Genomic DNA, 19775 nt, shown 5'->3' with positions numbered 1-19775 from the left:
ATTCCTAGACCGGCAAGGGAACTTGCTGTTCCAACAGGACAATGCACGTCCGCATGTATCCCGTGCCACCCAACGTGCTCTAGAAGGTGTAAGTCAACTACCCTGGCCAGCAAGATCTCCGGATCTGTCCCCCATTGAGCATGTTTGGGACTGGATGAAACGTCGTCTCACGCGGTCTGCACGTCCAGCACGAACGCTGGTCCAACTGAGGCGCCAGGTGGAAATGGCATGGCAAGCCGTTCCACAGGACTACATCCAGCATCTCTACGATCGTCTCCATGGGAGAATAGCAGCCTGCATTGCTGCGAAAGGTGGATATACACTGTACTAGTGCCGACATTGTGCATGCTCTGTTGCCTGTGTCTATGTGCCTGTGGTTCTGTCAGTGTGATCATGTGATGTATCTGACCCCAGGAATGTGTCAATAAAGTTTCCCCTTCCTGGGACAATGAATTCACGGTGTTCTTATTTCAATTTCCAGGAGTGTATTATAAACAGCAACGGTCCTATCACACTTCCCTGTGGGACTCCGGATATTACCTTTACATCTGTCGATTTAATTCCATTAAGAGTGACGTGTTGAGTTCTATCTGCGAGAAAGTCTTGAATCCAATCGTAAGTCTGCTCCGATACTCCGTAAACTCGTATTTTTTTTCATTAAATGGCAATGCGGGACGGTTTCAAATGCCTTACTGAAATCAAGCTGGCTGTGACATACGCTTGTGAGACACGGACTTTAACAAAATCAGAAGAGGCAAAATTAAGAATGCAATTTTGTCATAATATGACATGGTTGGCGACCGTGGCTGTTATTTGAAGACAAATGTTGATGGTGTTGAGACAGCAACCAGCCACAAATTTATTTTCTGTTCCTTTATTCAAAAGGTACCTTTACAGGTTTCGAATAATTACGATTCATCTTCAGACGGTTTTCATGCTTTCATTACAACATGTGGTGCGTTTTTTACAGATTAATTATCCTAAGATACAAATAATACATAATTGTAAGCACGCCACATATTTATATTTTAGAACAATTAATCTGTAAAAAAACGCACCACATGATGAAATAGAAGCATGAAAACCGTCTGAAGATGAATCGTAATGATTCGAAACCGGTAACGATACCTTTTGAATAAAGGAACTGAAAATAAATTTGTGACTGGTCGCTGTCTCAACACCATCAAAAATTAAGAAGCTTTCAAAGGAAAATTTTGAAGAAGATATTTGGCGGGATTCAAGACAAGAACACAGCGGAGTGGAAATTATTAACGCACAAAATATGTGAGCTACATGGAGAACTAGACATTGTATCCATAATTAAATTTAGGAGACTTCGTTGGACTGTACACTGTAAAGAACTTACCTCCTCAGAATTTTCCTGTGTTAACTGAAGTGTTCGAACCGTATAAATTGTGGCCATACTTGGGTTAACTTTCTTAATTAAATTATTTATTTCTCACCCGAAGATATCTCTGAAAATATTTTATTGCCAAAAAGCTATTTTCTGTTAATAAGCTTTTATTAGTCATATCGATCCATTTCGTAAAATCGATCTTTTACCATGAAATTTAGTAATCACAATTGTCAACTTAAATGATCTAAAAACAAATTTACAGTAAATATAATATTGTTATGTTTCAGCTTTCATGCAAACAAAATTACTGTCTGGACTTATAATTTTTTCTAATTTTACTATCGATAATGAAATCGATTTTATAAAATAATAGAAAACTACTATTTCTCATATTACCAAAATTTGCAACCTTTTTTATTAACCGTTAGGCCCATAAATCTTCACGTAAATAGTTGTTTTCAGGAAACAAGATACAAATGAAATCTGAAAAACAATTTCAGTTAAGATAGTCATGTTAATACTGATTTGGGCTATATCCTGTTCTAAAGGGTACTGGATGCTGGACTCGTAATATATAATGTATTTTTTGCAACACGTGCGTCTGAGTTGCTTCACATAGCGTCAGAGTTGGGGCAGATAGCGAAAGAGTAGGTTTGGCGTCTATTGAGCTTGCTATCTACTGCCCTCTGATCCATTATATTCTTTGCATGGCTCAAGCGAGTTGCACAATGTATACATAAAAAGTGTCAAGTGTGTAATGCTAAACTGTGTTTCAAGAACATGCAAATAAAAGAAGGAAATTGTTAAAAGTAACTGTGGTGTCACAGCCAGACACCACACTTGCTAGGTGGTAGCTTAAATCGGCCGCGGTCCATTAGTACATGTCGGACCCGCGTGTCGCAACTGTCAGGATCGCAGACCGAGCGCCACCACAAGGCAGGTCTCGAGAGACGTACTAGCACTCGCCCCAGTTGTACGGACGACATTGCTAGCGACTACACGTACGAAGCCTTTCTCTCATTTGCCGAGAGACCGTTAGAATAGCCTTCAGCTAAGTTAATGGCTACGACCTAGCAAGGCGCCATTAACCATTTGTAACGTTGCATGTACCTCAAGATAGAGCCTCACTTGTATCATCCAGAATGCTGTATACCAAAGGACAATATAAAAGTTAAGTGTTCTAGTAGCTACGTTCTTTTCTTTATCACATTCATTACGAATCCTGTTCCAGACTTAACGCCAGACGGCGTGAGTTGACGCGTGCCCTTTCGGCTACTTCACTGTGGACTGGCTGCCTTAGCAGTCCACTACAGCAACATAATGTTCTAGTAAAATGGAAATGCCGTGTGGCTAGGACCTCCCTTCCAGTTGACCGTTCGCCTGGTGCAAGTCTTTCGAGCTGACGCGACTTCGGTGACTTTCGTGTCGATGGGGATGAAATGATGATGATAAGGACAACACAACACCCAGTCCCTGAGCGGAGAAAATCTCCAACCCAGTCGGGAATCGAACCCGAGCCGTTAGGCATAACATTCCGTCGCGCTGACCACTCAGCTACCAGGGGCGGACATAATGATCTAGTGACTTGTTATTTAAACGATCCTGGATAAAGTCTTTTCAATAGATTATACAGCTACAAAGGAACCAGCTCTGACCCTAGGACCAGCTTCGCAAGATGAGTGTCATTCATCGGTAAATATAATGCACTTATTCTTAACATATATTATAATATTGTTTAAACCATGAGATAGTTATTACAACGTAATAATTGTGCTTCGTGATATATGGACATATAAGTAAGGGAGTGAATTACGACATCCTTTTCGGAACTCCAGAGGAAAGGTAAATCCATCAAACAATTACAGAGCACCTTCAATAAAGAATACCTCTTGGAAGATCAAGACTACGCTGCTTCGACATCAGAGATGATATGAAAATCTTACATGTGATGAATTGGAATAATAAATGCCAATATAGATCCGCTTCGTCTAAACAATGCATCGTCGGCAGCGAAGAGTTTTTATAGTTTGTGAAGCTTCCTAATAATAGTAATAAAAATAATGATGTCATAAATGATTAAATGAACGCTTTCGGTGCGACCATTGTGTGATGCAGCTCTACTAATTACGTATATGGCGTCAAATCGTGTCCGGCGGCCGAAACACGTGGCGTTGGGGCGTTGTGGGGGCTGGGCTCTGGCGGTGGCGAGGCGTGACTCCGGAAGAGCTGCGCTTCCGCTCCCACACAGGGGAGCCCGCGCACTGTGAGCGCCCCATACATCCACTATCTCATTCTTGCGTTACTGTGCTCATTACTTCAGTAGAAAATAGGAAATATCAAATTTTAAATTTCCGTTTAAAAAATCATTAACGCAGAAGGGTCGTTTGATCAATGCACAAACTTCCGTATGGAGGCCATACAGACAGGCCTCGCAGGCGTTGAAAAGCAGTTGAATGAAATGGAAACAAATAGGTCACCAGGCGCAGATGTAGCCCCATGTCAATTTTACTGAGAGTTCTCTTCGGCATTGACCCCTAACTTAGTTTGCGTCTAGCGCGAATCTCTCGCCCAGCGGGAAATTCTAAGCGACCGAAAAACAAGCGCAGATGACTCCCGTATATAACAATTACAGACTAATGTCATTAATGTTGATTCGCTACAAAATTTTTGTGCATATTTCGAAATAATCAATTTCCTTGGGACAGAAAACTTCTGTCCACAAATTAATGTGAATTTAGAAAGCATCGCTCGTCTACATCTACATACATACTCCGCAATCCACCATACGGTGCGTGGCGGAGGCTACCTCGTACCACATTTAGCATCTTCTCTCCCTGTTCCACTCCCAAACAGAACGAAGGAAAAATGACTGCCTATATGCCTCTGTACGAGCCCTAATCTCTCTTATCTTCTCTTTGTGGTCTTTCCGCGAAATGTAAGTTGGCGGCAGTAAAATTGTACTGCAGTCAGCCTCAACTGCTGGTTCTCTAAATTTCCTCAGTAGCGATTCAAGAAAAGAACGCCTCCTTTCCTCTAGAGACTCTCACCCGAGTTCCTGAAGCATTTCCGTAACACTCGCGTGATGATCAAACCTACCAGTAACAAAACTAGCAGCCCGCCTCTGAATTGCTTCTATGTCCTCCCTCAATCCGACCTGATAGGGATCCCAAACGCTCGAGCAGTACTCAAGAATAGGTCGTATTAGTGTTTTATAAGCGGTCTCCTTTACAGATGAACCACATCTTCCCGAAGACGACTATCCGCCTTCCCCACAACTGCCATTACATGCTTGTCCCACTTCATATCGCTCTGCAATGTTACGCCCAAATATTTAATAGACGTGACTGTGTCAAGCGCTGCACTACTAATGGAGTATTCAAACATTACGGGATTCTTTTTCCTATTCATCTGCATTAATTTTCATTTATCTATATTTAGAGTTAGCTGCCATTCTTTACACCAATCCCAAATCCTGTCCAAGTCATCTTGTATCCTCCTACAGTCACTCAACGACGACACCTTCCCGTACACTACAGCATCATCAGCAAACAGCCGCACATTGCTATCCACCCTAACCAAAAGATCATTTATGTAGATAGAAAACAACAGCGGACCTACCACACTTCCCTGGGGCAATCCAGATGATACCCTCACCTCCGATGAACGCTCACAATCGAGGACAACGTACTGGGTTCTATTACTTAAGAAGTCTTAGAGCCACTCACATACTTGTGAACCAATCCCATATGCTCGTACCTTAGTTAGGTCAGAAACTCAACTCTCTTTCTCCTCTCTCGATATCCTCTCGATGTTCTGCGAACCGCGGGTGTGTGGCAACAGACATATTTTATATTCCTAGACTTTGTGAAAGTGTTTTTCACAGCACCACACTGCAGACTTTTAGAAAAAGGACCAAGCATAGGAAATATGTTCTCATATATGTTAATAGTTCAACGACTTTTATAAGTAATTGAACCCAGTACGTTCTTCTGCATGGCAAGTGTTCATCGGATAGTAGGGTATCGGCAGGAGTTCCGCAGGGAAATATGACAGAACCGCTCATGTTCAGTCCGGAACCGGGCTGCTGTTATGGTCGCAGGTTCGAATCCTGCCTCGGGAGTGGATGTGTGTGATGTCCTTAGGTTAGTTAGGTTTAAGTAGTTCTAAGTCTAGGGGATTGATGACCCCAGATGTTAAGTCCCATAGTGCTTAGAGCCATTTGAACCATTTTTGAACCGCTCTTGTTCTAAACTGTGTCGTCGTTGGGTGGCTGTAGTATGAAACAGGATGACATAGATAGAATCTCTATTTCGAGTGATAAATGACAGCTTGCTCTAAATGTGGAGAAATGTTAGTTCAAATGTTCAAATGTGTGTGAAATCTTATGGGACTTAACTGCTAAGGTCATCAGTCCCTAAGCTTACACACTACTTAACCTAAATTATCCTAAGGACAAACACGCACACCCATGCCTGAGGGAGGACTCGAACCTCCGCCGGGACAACTGTTAGTTAATGCAGATGAACAGGGAAAACAATCCTGTGACGTGTAAATACATTATTAGCCGTGTGCTGCCGACATAGGTACGTCTGTTCAATATCTAGGAGTAGCGCTACAAAGCAACATGAAATGGATCGAGCTGGTAATCTCGGTTGTAGGTAAGGCAAATGGTCGACTTCGGTTTATTGGGAGAGTTCTAGAAAAGAAAAGCTCATCTCTCAGGAAGACCGCGTCAAAACACTTCTGCGAACCATTTTGAGCACTGCTCGAGTGTTTGGGACCCCGACTCGGCCCGATAAAAGGAAGACACCGAAGCAAACTCATAAACGCGCTGCAAAGTTCTTTGCCGGTAAGTTCGATCAATATGCGAGCATTATGGCAATGTTCCATGTACTCAAAAGGGAATCGCAGTAAGGAAGAAGACGTCCTTCCCGCAATACACTAGTGAGAAAGTTAAAAAATCCGGCATTTGCGACAGGCTGCGGAACGACCCTACTACCACCAACATACATCTTGCGCAAAAACTTCGAATGCCAAATAAGAAAAAATAGGGCTCGTACGGAAGCATTTAAGCAGTCGTTTCCACTTGCTCCATTTGCGAATGGAACAGAAAATAGAATGACTAGCGGGGGCAGTAGATACCTTCCACCATGCACTGTATGCACGATTGCAAAGTATAAAGACAGACGTAGTTGTAATAGATATCATATCTCGGCACAGTTGTGATTAGCGATAAATTTTGCAACTTTCCTATTGGCGACAATACAGCAATAACATTATGGAATGCTCTAGCAAATCGAATGTTTATTCGTACACGTTCTGTACCTTCCCATTACTAAGGACGGCCGCGGTAGCCGAGCGGTTCTAGGCCCTTTAGTCCGGAACCGCGAGACTGCTACGGTCGCAGGTTCGAATCCTGCTTCGGGCATGGATGTGTGTGATGTCCTTAGGTTAGTTAGGTTTAAGTAGTTCTAAGTTCTAGGGGACTGATGACCTCAGATGTTAAGTTCCATAGTGCTCAGAGCCATTTGTACCATTTTGGACCATTACTAAGTCTGACTGTTACCTCGTAAGTGCAACACTTCCAGGCAGGGGAATGTGTTAAGTCGATTTAGAATATACTTTTGTTTCTGTGTTGATAACGATTGAGAGAGAGAGCGAAAGAACTGGCTCAGGTACACAAGCATCTCGTCTCGAATGGCACCAAAGCGACCTTTGAGATAGAATTTTACACAAGATATGGGAACTTGCTGCTGCTATCTCTCCTCACAGTGCCAGCTAACTACTACTCGAGGATAAACACCAGCACCACAGGTACCCAGATGTCATCAAAGGCATGTTGCGTGGTTGGTAATGATCCGTCCGTGGGACGTTCACATTAACATCTGTTGTCCTCTCCACAGCAATCCAGAGGAGTAATCTACGTGTTGATGTCGAGATTCCCTCTCCTTTTCTCTCTCATCGTCATCAACAACACAAACACTACAGTGTTCTCAATACACATTCACAGTCACTCAGACTAAACCATTACCACTCTCGCTTCCCAAAGGAACGGTAGGCCCACCAAAGTGAGGCAAGGACGAATCTATCTCTCGGGCTCTACCAGACTTCACATTATTTTCGCGATTTTTGTATCAGAGGATACCATGCTTACTGTATTTCCTTGTGTCCAATGCTTGGTGCTCACAGAGTTTCTAGCATATGAGTGCACACACAAGCACTACAAACGGACTAAGCTAAGTATCATTTTGCTTTCTTTCTTTCTTTCTTTCTTTCTTTTATTTGCAGGTAGAGCAGCTAATATAGCCTGCTATAATGGGATAGAGTCTTGATCAGTTTCAACTGACTACACAGAATTAAGAATATATTGTTTCGTACATGACTAGTGTAGTTGCAAGATGAATGTTCTCACTCCCTAACGAGGCGTTCGCAGGTTTGGACATTGTGTGAACATAAAACCGTTCCACAATGGACTTTTGTATACACAGGCAAAATCTAGTTTTCTGGTTTCCGACCGGAAAGATAGAGGACTGTTAAAATACCAGAAGCGCTGAAGTGGTCCGTTCTATTTTTACGAGATGGGATGAGCACTACGGAAATCTGTGGGGCGTTGATTACGTGCCCGGTAGGCAAACCCGCAAAGCAATGCTGCATAGGTTTCATGACAGAGCTAAGCAAGCTCCATTTTGACGTTAGAAATACTTTTGTCCCTTGACACCCACTACTTGCTGAGCAAACATATTGTGAGTGAAAAGTCTGCAGCCTTTCCATATGATAGAACAGTGGCTGCAATTAAAAATAAAAGTTTATCGCTATACAATCTTAAAAATATTTTAAGCTCTAGCAAACGACCTGGCGTGGTTTCGCAATTTTATCGTTCAATTAGCGCGCACGACGAATTTATTGAAGGTTACTAGGAGTCTGCAGCTCAGCTGTGACGCATTTCGAGACTACAACGAGGTCCAGTTATGAACGAAGGATGATTTCTGTACTCTCCCTCAGTATTTCAGCAAAATCGCTGGGAATATATAGTCGAAGAGCTGGCGTATTTATTATCGTGAATTACACCATCGTGAATGTGATCTGCACGAGAATCTAAGAAAAGTGACAAAACTGTGTTTGATTTCCTATATGGACCCCTTAGTAGGAACGAATAGGATTGAAATCCCCACGCGAATATCTAGATCTGGAATATCTCCGATTTCTCTAATTACTTCAGGATGAAAACGGCTGTGGTTCTTTTAACAATAACTCTGCCGGTTGCGTTTCCAGTCTTCGCAGATCTTAACTAGCAGCAAAATTACACATTGTTCAGTATGTAGTTTCCGATACGATTAGCAACACTAGAATCCGATAATTCTTCTCCATTTACCCACCAATACGCTGATTATATGGCGCCCTTTGTCATCGACAAGTCACAGTGATCCCCTATGCATCGTTTACCGCAGAGAATTTAATAAGCCAATCAATGTGTAAGTATCTGTTTCAGATTTACGAAAGAAATTATTGTATACTTTCCATCTCATTACGAAATCAAAGTATGGAGATACTTGAAATGTTTTACCACGTCACAAAGTATCTCATATAATATTTGTCTCATTTTAATCTTTGCAAAAAAAAAGAAAAAAAAGTGGTTCAAATGGCTCTAAGCACTATGGGACTTAACATCTGAGGTCATCAGTCCCCTAGACTTAGAACTACTTAAACCTAACTAACCTAAGGACATCACATAGATCCATGCCCGAGGCAGGATTCGAACCTGCGACCGTAGCAGCAGCGCGGTTCCGGACTGAAGCGCCTAGAACTGCTCGGCCACAGCGGCCGGCTTAATCTTTGCAGAGTAATATCTCGAAAAACATAGTTCTAAGAAAAGACAGCTTCCGAAAAAACTTGTGGTCCAAGCGCTCATGATGTAACCAACCTTATTAACTTTGTTAAAGTTCCATCACAGAAAGGTTCTGAAATGAGGTAGGGAGATACGGCAAATCTGACCTATGATTTGATCCCGCCTTGATCAGTTCAAATGTTCTGTCCTGCTGAAGAAATGTAGACGAGTTAGTGGTACTGTCAGTTCACGTTTTATTGACACTGATAACCGTTGAATTGTTGTCAACTTCTGGATACTAGGGTCATCCCACATAGCCTGCAGTCACCATAATTACTACTCTAGTTTGCCGTGAATCACGACGAGAGTCAGAAAGTCTCAGAGACGTCGGAACACTGAACTCGTCCAGAAAGCCGAAACCTTTGACAGACAAGGGCCGTTGCTACCTGTAGCATTTGACGAAGTCAAAACGCAATTTTCGCTAGAAACCATGAGTACGTACTTCAAGTTTGGCATCACTACTAGACCCTGCAAGAACTGAAAAGTATCATGTGGAGTAATCGATCACTTGCACGTTGTGGCAAAGCATTGTATAAGTGCACATCGACTTTCTGATCTGATGTTAGTACTCTAGTGTCATTTCCTTCAGCTTCGCTTTGCTGGTGACAATCCCGTTTTCATGGTTCGCAAGAGACAGACAATAGTCCATCCTTAATTTAACAGTTCTTTTATTTCTATTTCCGGATGCTATTTCTGTAATCTCATCGTCTTTGCTGTACGATGGGAAGGGTAGTCGACTACGATATCCTTCTACGACACGAGTAAACTTAGATCTGTGTGTTTTTATGTTTCGACTGTTTATATTTTACACACAAATCAACAAAAGTTTTGCATCATCCCGGTTCCCATAACGCCTGAAGATAGACGTTGACTGTGGATACTGTATCACAGACACAGGCCCTTTGACTGTTCAGAGATGTCACTAAACCCGCACAAAGATGTAAACAACCATGCATGAGCAGGGCCTATTAGACGGAGGGGGTCCGACAGCCGGTCAGTTCCAGTCATTCCACCAGGAAGGAGGTACATGGCTGGTGGTGTCTGTAGTTTAACCATACCTAGACGGTCAATACCGCTGTTCGATCGCGTACGCATTGTTACTTTGTGCCAGGCGTCTCGGAGTGAACTAAGGCGATATTGTTCGGACATGGAGGAGATATAGAAAGACAGGAACGAACTGTGGATGACATGCCTCACTCACGCCGCCCAAGGCCTACTACTGCAGTGCATTACCGCTACCTACGGATTATGGCTCGGAGGAACCCTGACAGCAACGCCACCATGTTCAATAATGCTTTTCGTGCAGCCACAGGACGTCGCGTTACGACTCAAACTGTGCGCAAAAAGCTGCATGATGCGCAACTTCATTCCCGACGTCCATGTCGAGGTCCATCTTTGCAACGACGACACCATGCAGCGCCGTACAGATGGGCCCAACAACATGCCCAATGGACCGCCAGGATTGGCATCACGTTCTCTTCATCAATGAGTGTCGCATATGCCTTCAACCAGACAACCGTCGGAGACGTGTTTGGAGGCACCCGGGTCAGGCTGAACGCCTTAGACACATTGTCCAGCGGGTGCATCAAGGTGGAGGTTCCCTGCTGTTTTGGTGTGGCATTATGTGGGGCCGACGTACGCCACTGGTGGTCATGGAAGGCGCCGTAACGGCTGTACGATACGTGAATGCCATCCTCCGACCGATAATGCAACCATATCGGCAGCATATTGGCGAGGCATTAGTCTTCATGGATGACAATTCGCGCCCCCATCATGCACGTCTTGTGAATGACTTCCTTCAGGAGAACGACATCGCTCGACTAGAGTGGCCAGCATGTTCTCCAGACATTAACCCTATCGAGCATGCCTGGGATAGCTGGAAAAGAGCTGTTTATGGACGACATGACCCACCAACCACTCTAAGGGATCTACGCCGAATCGCCACTGAGGAGTGGCACAATCTGGGCCAACAGTGCCTCGATGAACTTGTGGACGGTATGCCACGACGAACACAGGCATGCGTCAGTGCAAGAGGACGTGCTATTGGGTATTAAAGGTACCAGTGTGTACAGCAATGTGTACCACCACCTCTGAAGGACTCGCTGTATGGTGGTACAACATGCAATGTGTGGTTTTCATGAGTAATAAAAAGAGCGAATTTGATGTTTATGTTGATCTCTATTCCCATTTCCTGTACAGGTTCCGGAACTCTCGAAACTGAGGTGATACAAAACGTTTTTTGATGTGTGTAAATGATTGGGGCGGAGACGCGGAGCCAGCGTAGTACTTACCAGTGACAACGTAGAAAAAAACGTGAAAACTACACTCTGGGTAGCTTGTGAGCGGCGCCAACAGTCGTTTCTCAGCGCTGAATCGATCAAGGTTTGTCTCGTAAGCTAGTCAAATGATGTGAGAAGTGTGGGCTTTGCCGTAGGTTCGTGAGTAGTGGATTGCGGTGTGAGACTTGTTCGGAGTATTTTCACAGGGGGGAATGCAGTGGTGAAGCCAGTGGGCATTCTGGTGAGATCCTCTCCTGGAACTACTGGTTATGTAGCAAGAGTAAGTTGATAGAGGAGCAGGAGCGTAAGATCTGCGCCCTTCAGGTGCAGTTGAAAAACGCACAGGAGGAGCTAGGTAGGATGAGGAGGGAGAAGGGGGTTGGGGAATGGGAGCTGGCTGTTGGCAAGAGATCTGCTAGGAGATGGAGATTTTCAGATAGTTTTATTATTGGTGTTTTCAATAGATATGACCAACTGTCAGAGTCTAGTGGAGAGGAATCTCTAGTAGCTGTAGATGTAGAAAGTATGCAGCAGACCTCGGCAGTTACGGTGGCTGGGACCGTTGCAAAGTCGAAGAGAAAGAAGAAGGTTCTGCTTTTAGGTAATTCTCATGGCAGAGGTGTAGGCCAGCAGTTGCAGGAAGTGTTGGGGAGTTAGTACCGGGTCACCAGCATTGTGAAGCCTAATGCAGGATTCGCTCAGGTGACTGTTAACATAGGGGGGTTATGTATGGATTTTACTAAAGAGGATCAGGTAGTGTTTGTGGGTGGGGCTGGTAATAGTATTGATAAGGATGGGGAGTATGACATAGATGGTGACCTGGAAAAGTTAGTGACTCAGACTGGCAACACGAATGTGCATTTCGTGGAACTGTTTCAGCGTCACGATCGGCCTCATCTTAATACAGCCGTCCGGCGTAATAACATGAGACTTGGGGGTGCGCTGATGACAGAAGGCATGGGTCACATTTCAGTGGCGTCGGTGGAGTCTATCAGCAGGACGGGTTTCACTAGACATGGCCTGCACTTCAACGGGTATGGGAAGGGGAGGTTGGCAAAGCTTATAGGTAACAGCATAGGTGGTGGTGGTGGGATCACTCATGGGAAAATTCCTGCAGTAGTGGGTTTTAGAGCTGCACCTTTTTTAGATTGAACTCAGCTGATAGGTATTCCTGCTTAAGGGAAGTCTCTCTAACAAAGGAACCACTTTCGACAAAGCTTAGGTATCCGAGTAATGAGGGAATTAGTATATTTCATCAAAATATACAAGGTATTAGAGATAAAGTTAGTGAACTGCTTATAGATGTTGACACTGAAATAATTGGTATATCTGAGCACTTCTTAAATAAGGAGATAATTCAGAGGCTTCCTTTACCAGGATACAGGTTGGCTAGCAGCTTTTCTAGGAGCTCTTTGCGGTGTGGGGGGTAGCCATGTATGTGAAAAACGACATCCCATTTGAGTCAATTGATGTTTCAAAGTACTGCACTGAAAAGTTGTTTGAATGTTGTGCAGGTGTGGTTAAATTTAGTGGAGCTTAACTTCTAACTGCTGTTATTTATAGATCCACAGACTCCGATTTCACAACATTTTTGCTAAAGTTAGAGGAGGTTCTTGGTTCACTTTATAGGAAATACAAAAAGTTAGTTATATGTGATGACTTCAATATTAATTGTATAAGTGATTGTGCCAGGAAAAAGATCCTGGTAGACTTCCTTAATTCACATAATCTTATGCAAACCGCATTCTTTCCAATGAGAGTGCAAGGGAACAGTAGAACAACCATAGACAACATTTTTGTTCATTCCTCATTACTAGAAGGGCATTCTGTTAGCAAAAAGGTGAAGGCCTTTCAGATCATGATGCACAAATTTTAACTCTAAAAGATTTTTGTGTTGCAACACATGTTAAATATAGTTATCAACTGTTTAGGAAAGCTGATCCAGTTGCTGTAGAGACCTTTGTAAAGCTTATCAAGGAACAAGAGTAGCAAGATGTTTATAGTGCTGATATAGTAGACGATAAATATAATGCTTTCCTCAAGACTTTTCTTGTGCTCTTTGAAAGTTACTTTCCGTTAGAACGTTCAAAACAGGGTACTAGCACAAACAGGCAGCCTGGGTGGCTGACTAGAGGGATAAGAATATCTTGTAGAACAAAGTGGCAATTATATCAAAACGTTAGAAACAGTCAAAATCTAAGTGCAGCAGCCCATTACAAACAGTATTGTAAGATGCTTAAAAATGTTATTAGGAAGGCAGTATGTGGTATGCAGATAGAATAGCTAAGTCTCAGGGTAAAATTAAAACCATATGGTCAGTCGTAAAGGAAGTGGTTGGTCTGCAGAGACAGGTCGAGGATATATAATCAGTACGTAGTGGGAATGTCTGTGTTACTGATAAGTCGCATATATATTCAGTATTTAATAATCACTTTCTGAATGTAATAGGTGAACTAAATAGAAACCTAGTCCCAACAGGGAATCATATAGCGCTCTTAGAAGCAAGTATTCCGAGACTGTTACCTGAAATGCTCCTCCATGATACTGGCAAGAGAGAGAGTGAGTTAATAATTAAATCACTAAAGACCAAGAACTCTCATGGATATGTCGGGGTATCTAGCACAATACTGAAGTATTGTTCTATGTATGTTAGCCTAGTACTTAGCCATATCTGTAACTTTTCCTTTAGGAGTGGTCGGTTTCCTGACCGATTAAAGTACTCGGTAGTGAAGCCACTTTATAAAAAGGGAGACAGGGATAATGTTGACAATTTTAGACCTATTTCTATGACATAGGTGTTTGCTAAAGTTATCGAGAAGGTTGTATATACAAGGTTTCTGGAGCATTTAAATTCACATAATTTGCTGTCAAATGTACAGTTTGGTTTTAGAAATGGTTTAACAACTGAAAATGCTATATTCTCTTTTCTCTGTGAGGTTTTGGACGGATTAAATAAAAGGTTGCGAAGGCTAGGTGTTTTCTTTGATTTAACGAAGGCTTTTGACTGTGTTGACCACAAAATATTACTGCAGAAGTTGGACCATTGTGGAGTAAGGGGAGTAGCTTACAATAGGTTCGCCTCTTACCTTAATAACAGAAAGCAGAAGATAATTACCCGCAATATTGAGAGTGGTAGTGATGTTCAGTCCCAATGGGGCACTGTTAAGTGGGGCGTTCCCCAAGGGTCGGTGCTGGGGCCACTGCTGTTTCTTATTTATATAAATTATATGCCTTCTAGTATTACAGGTGATTCAAAAATATTGCTGTTTGCTGTTGACACCAGTTTGGTAGTGAAGGATCTTGTGTGTAATATTGAAACAGTATCAAATAATGTAGTTCATGAAATAAGGTCGTGGTTTGTGAAAATAATTTGATGCTAAATCACAGTAAGACTCAGTGTTTACAGTTTCTAATTCACAATTCAACAAGAACCGATATTTTGATCAGACAGAATGGGCATATTATTAGCGAGGCGGAACAGTTCAAGTTCCTAGGCGTTCGGATACATAGTAAGCTGTTGTGGAAAGCCCATGTTCAGGATCTTGTTCAGAAACTAAATGCTGCTTTATTTACCATTAGAACAGTATCTGAAATAAGTGATAGTTCAACACGAGAAGTAGCCTACTTCGCATACTTCTATACGCTTATGATGTATGGTATTATTTTTTGGGGTAATTCTTCTGATTTAAAAAGGCTATTTTTGGCTCAAAAACGGGCTGTTCGAGCTATATGTGGTGTAAGTTCGAGAACCTCTTGACGACCTTTATTCAATAGTCTGTGAATTCTGACATTGCCCTCACGGTATATATTTTCTTTGATGTCGTTTGTTGTTAGCAATATTAGCTTATTCCCAAGAGTTAGCAGCTTTCACTCAGTTAATACTAGGCAGAAATCAAATCTGCATGTGGAATGCACTTCCTTGACTCTTGTGCTGTAAGGAGTGCAGTATTCTGCTGCATCCATTTTCAATAAGCTACCACAAGAACTCAAAAATCTTAGCAGTAGCCCAAACACTTTTAAGTCTAAACTGAAGAGTTTCCTCATGGCTCACTCTTTCTATTCTGTCGAGGAGCTCCTGGAAGAGCTGAAAAATTAAGCAAATTCCAGTGTTACATTGTTAATTTTCTTTATTTATACTTACGACTTGTCGCCTGAATATGTTTCTTATATTTCATAATATCTGTTTCTACTGAAGTGCTATAATTCCACGTATTGACTCGTTCCATGACCATGAAGACTTCTCCTTAATTTGGTCCCACGGAACAATAAATTAATAAATAAAATAAACAGCTCTGACGTCAACACGACAGAGCATCTCCGATAAGAGGTATAGCGTTGGTTAGCTTACAAATGTTCGTCATCGTAGATATACACTGAAGAGCCAAAGAAACTGGTACACCTGCCTAATATCGTGTAGGGCCCACGCGAGGACGCAGAAGTGCCGTACGCGACGTGGCATGGACTCGACTAATGTCTGACGCAGTGCTGGATGGAACTGACACCATGAATCCTGCAGGATTGTACATATATCCGTAAGAGTACGAGGGGTGGAGATCTCTTCTGAACAGCACGTTGAAAGCCATCCCAGATATGCTCAATAATGTTCATGTCTGGGGAGTTTGGTGGCCAACAGAAGTGTTTAACCTCAGAAGAGTGTTCCTGGAGCAACTCCGTAGCAATTATAGACATGTGGGATGTCGCATTGTCCTGATGGAATTACCCAAATTCGTCGGAATGCACAATGGTTCAAATGGCTCTGAGCGCTATGGGAATTAACTTCTGAGGCCATCAGTCCCCTAGAACTTAGAACTACTTAAACCTAACTAGCCTAAGGACATCACACACATCCATGCCCGAGGCAGGATTCGAACCTGCGACCGTAGCGGTCGCGTGGTTCCAGACTGTAGCGCCTAGAACCGCTCGGCCCCCCCTGCGTGCTGTTCTAGGCGCTTCAGTCTGGAACCGCGTGACCGCTACGGTCGCATGTTCGAATCCTGCCTGGGGCATGGATGTGTGTGATGTCCTTAGGTTGGTTAGATTTAAGTAGTTCTAAGTTCTAGGGGATTGATGACCTCAGATGTTAAGTCCTTTAGTGCTCTGAGCCAGCCACCCCGGCCGGCAGGAATGCACAATGGACGTGAATGGATGCAGGTGAGTAGACAGGATGCTTACGTACATGTCACCTATCAGAGTCGTATCTAGACGTATCAGTGGCCCCATATCACTCCAACTACACACGCCTCACACCATTATAGAGACTCCACAGCTTGAACATTCCCCTGCTGACATGCAGGGTCCATAGATTCATGAGGATGTCTCCATACCCGTGCACGTCCATCCGGTCAATACAATGAAACGAGACTCGTCCGACCAAGCAACATGTTTCCAGTCATCAACAGTCCAGTGTATGTTGACGGGCCCAGACGAGGCGTAAAGTTTTGTGTCATGCAGTCATCAAGGGTACACGAGTGGGCCTTCGGCTCCGAAAGCCCATATCGATGTTGTTTCGTTGAATGATTCGCACGCCGACACTTGTTGATTGCTCAGCATTGAAATATGCATTAATCTGCGGAAGGGTTCAATCATTTGATGACAGAATAACTGAGTTAAGGCTAATGAGTAGCTTCACAAAAAATATAATACGCTACATGCCCCAACTAAGCTAGCGGAGGAGGAAAAGAAAGACAGTTCCTATGAAATGCTTGAAAGGGTGTAGTAATGAACTAGGATATGACATGTGCCATGAAACTCATTGGTGGAGATACCAACATTGAAGTCAGAAGGGAGACCTTTTGGAAGGGAATAGTAGGGGTAGAAAGCTTACTCGCTGGAAGTAACGATAATGGAGTGAGATTTCTTAGCTATGAAAGTGCAGCCAACGTAAGGTTGGTTCAAATGGCTCTGAGAACTATGGGACTTAACTTCTGAGGTCATCAATCCCCTAGAACTTAGAACTACTTAAACCTAACTAACCTAAGGGCATCACACTCATCCATGCCCGAGGTAGGATTCAAACCTGCGACCGTAGTGCTTGCGCGGTTTCGGACTGAAGCGCCTAGAACCGCTCGTCCACCCCAGCCGGCCCAACGTAAGGATGAATGAGCACATACTTTCCTCGGAAAGACGTTTACAAGGCAACTTCGGTTACCAAATAGGCCGTCTTGATGGACCAAAGGCACAAAATCAGTGTAATGAATGCGAAACCCGTAAGAGGAGTCGAGGTAGGCACGGACCGCTCCTTAGTCACGATAGCGTTACGGCAACGAATAGCTATAGAAAAGCGAAGGGGAGGAAGTAGCATAAAAGAATGGAATATTGTCGCAGACAAACTGAAAGATAATTAAAGGTACCGGAGTACGTCATTAAGCTTCGAAACAAATTTGACTTTCTAATAGTGGAAAATAACCTCAACATTGAATGTCAGTGGGAAACGACGAAACCAAATGTGGAAGCAGCAGCAGCAGAAGTGTGTGGAAAAAGAAACAGAAGGAAGAAAAAATCCGTTGTTCTCGGAGAAATGTGAGCAAAAAGTGAAAGAAAGATGAGTAGCAAAGGAAAAGCACCTACAGGAAGATTCGAATGAAAGCAAAGAAGCATATGAAAATGCTGACAGGGAAACCAAAAATATTCTCGTAAAGAAAAATAAAGAACATATCGAAATTCTAGTTAAAAAATCATAAGAGGATAAAACTGGAAGGAATACTAGAGATTTTTACAGACCGATTAGGTTTTCTCTGAGAAAGATACCTATCACACATGTATGGCACTGAAGATAAACATTGGAAAGAACAAAATCTATGGAAATTTGGAAGGAATATTTTGAGGAGCTTTTAAACGTCGAAGGTGGAAGTACCTAAACGGAGGAACAACGTAAATATCAGAAGGTAGAGCCCTTAGTTGAACTACCGAGATTGAAAGAGATAATAGACGCAAACAAAATACTAAAAACAACAAGCCTTCAGGAAAAGATGGAATAACAGCTGAGCTACTCAAGAAGGGAGGTGATACAATCGCGAAACAAGTACACAAACTAGTGACCAACATTTGGAACGAAGAAAGAATGCCATCTGAGTGGAAATAAGCGGTCATAGTCCAAATCCATAAGAAAGATGATAAGAAAGAATGCAGAAATTTTAGAGGCATCTCATTAACTAGCACAGCCTACAAAGAGTGTCCCTGATTTTCCAGAAAAGATTGGAACGGTATTTAAGAGAGACAATAGACGAGAAACATGAATGAAGAATCGATCCACCAGTGATATTTGTACTGAAAGAAACCATATCAAAATATTGGAATTAAACAAAAAATGGCAATATTGAAACTTCCTGGCAGATTAAAACTGTGTGCCCGACCGAGACTCGAACTCGGGATCTTTGCCTTTCGCGGGCCAGTGCTCTACCATCTGAGCTACCGAAGCACGACTCACGCCCGGTACTCACAGCTGCAAGGTTCGCAGGAGAGCTTCTGTAAAGTTTGGAAGGTAGGAGACGAGATACTGGCAGAAGTAAAGCTGTGAGTACCGGGCGTGAGTCGTGCTTCGGTAGCTCAGATGCTAGAGCACTTGCCCGCGAAAGGCAAAGGTCCCGAGTTCGAGTCTCGGTCGGGCACACAGTTTTAATCTGCCAGGAAGTTTCATATCAGCGCACACTCCGCTGCAGAGTGAAAATCTCATTCTGGAAACCTCCCCCAGGCTGTGGCTAAGCCATATCTCCGCTATATCCTTTCTTTCAGGAGTGCTAGTCCTGCAAGGTTCGCAGGAGAGCTTGTGTAAAGTTTGGAAGGTAGGAGACGAGATACTGGCAGAAGTAAAGCTGTAAGTACCGGGCGTGAGTCGTGCTTCGGTAGCTCAGTTGGTAGAGCACTTGCCCGCCAAAGGCAAAGGTCCCGAGTTCGAGTCTCGGTCGGGCACACAGTTTTAATCTGCCAGGAAGTTTCATATCAGCGCACACTCCGCTGCAGAGTGAAAATCTCATTCTGGAATGGCAATATTGTTTGTTGGTTCTAAGAAAGCCTACGATAGTATAAACAGAGAAGTTTGTGGGAGAAATTTCAGGAATCTGGAATAATGTAGAATATTCCATGACTTTTGTCATAAAAGCAGGAATCAAGCAAGGGGACGGAATATCACCACTTTTGTTCATTGTAATAATAAAGGAAGCACTGGATGCAACAATTGAAGGAGAGGAATAAATATGAATGTACTGGCATTTGCAGACGATGTAACATTTATCGCCGAAAATCTAGATTACCTGAG

The 19775-nt window shown here is 43.1% G+C and overlaps 1 non-coding gene across 1 annotated transcript; it reads left to right on the top strand.

The window, feature by feature from the left end:
• Positions 1 to 19355: 19355 nt before the first annotated feature.
• Positions 19356 to 19430, top strand: Trnaw-cca (transfer RNA tryptophan (anticodon CCA)). Its single transcript has one exon. It is a non-coding gene; the product is annotated as a tRNA-Trp (tRNA).
• Positions 19431 to 19775: the final 345 nt, after the last annotated feature.

The sequence above is a fragment of the Schistocerca nitens genome, chromosome 3 (assembly GCF_023898315.1).
Source record: "Schistocerca nitens isolate TAMUIC-IGC-003100 chromosome 3, iqSchNite1.1, whole genome shotgun sequence".
Classification (NCBI taxonomy): Eukaryota; Metazoa; Arthropoda; class Insecta; order Orthoptera; family Acrididae; genus Schistocerca; species Schistocerca nitens.
This window is presented reverse-complemented; position numbering and strand designations above follow the sequence as displayed.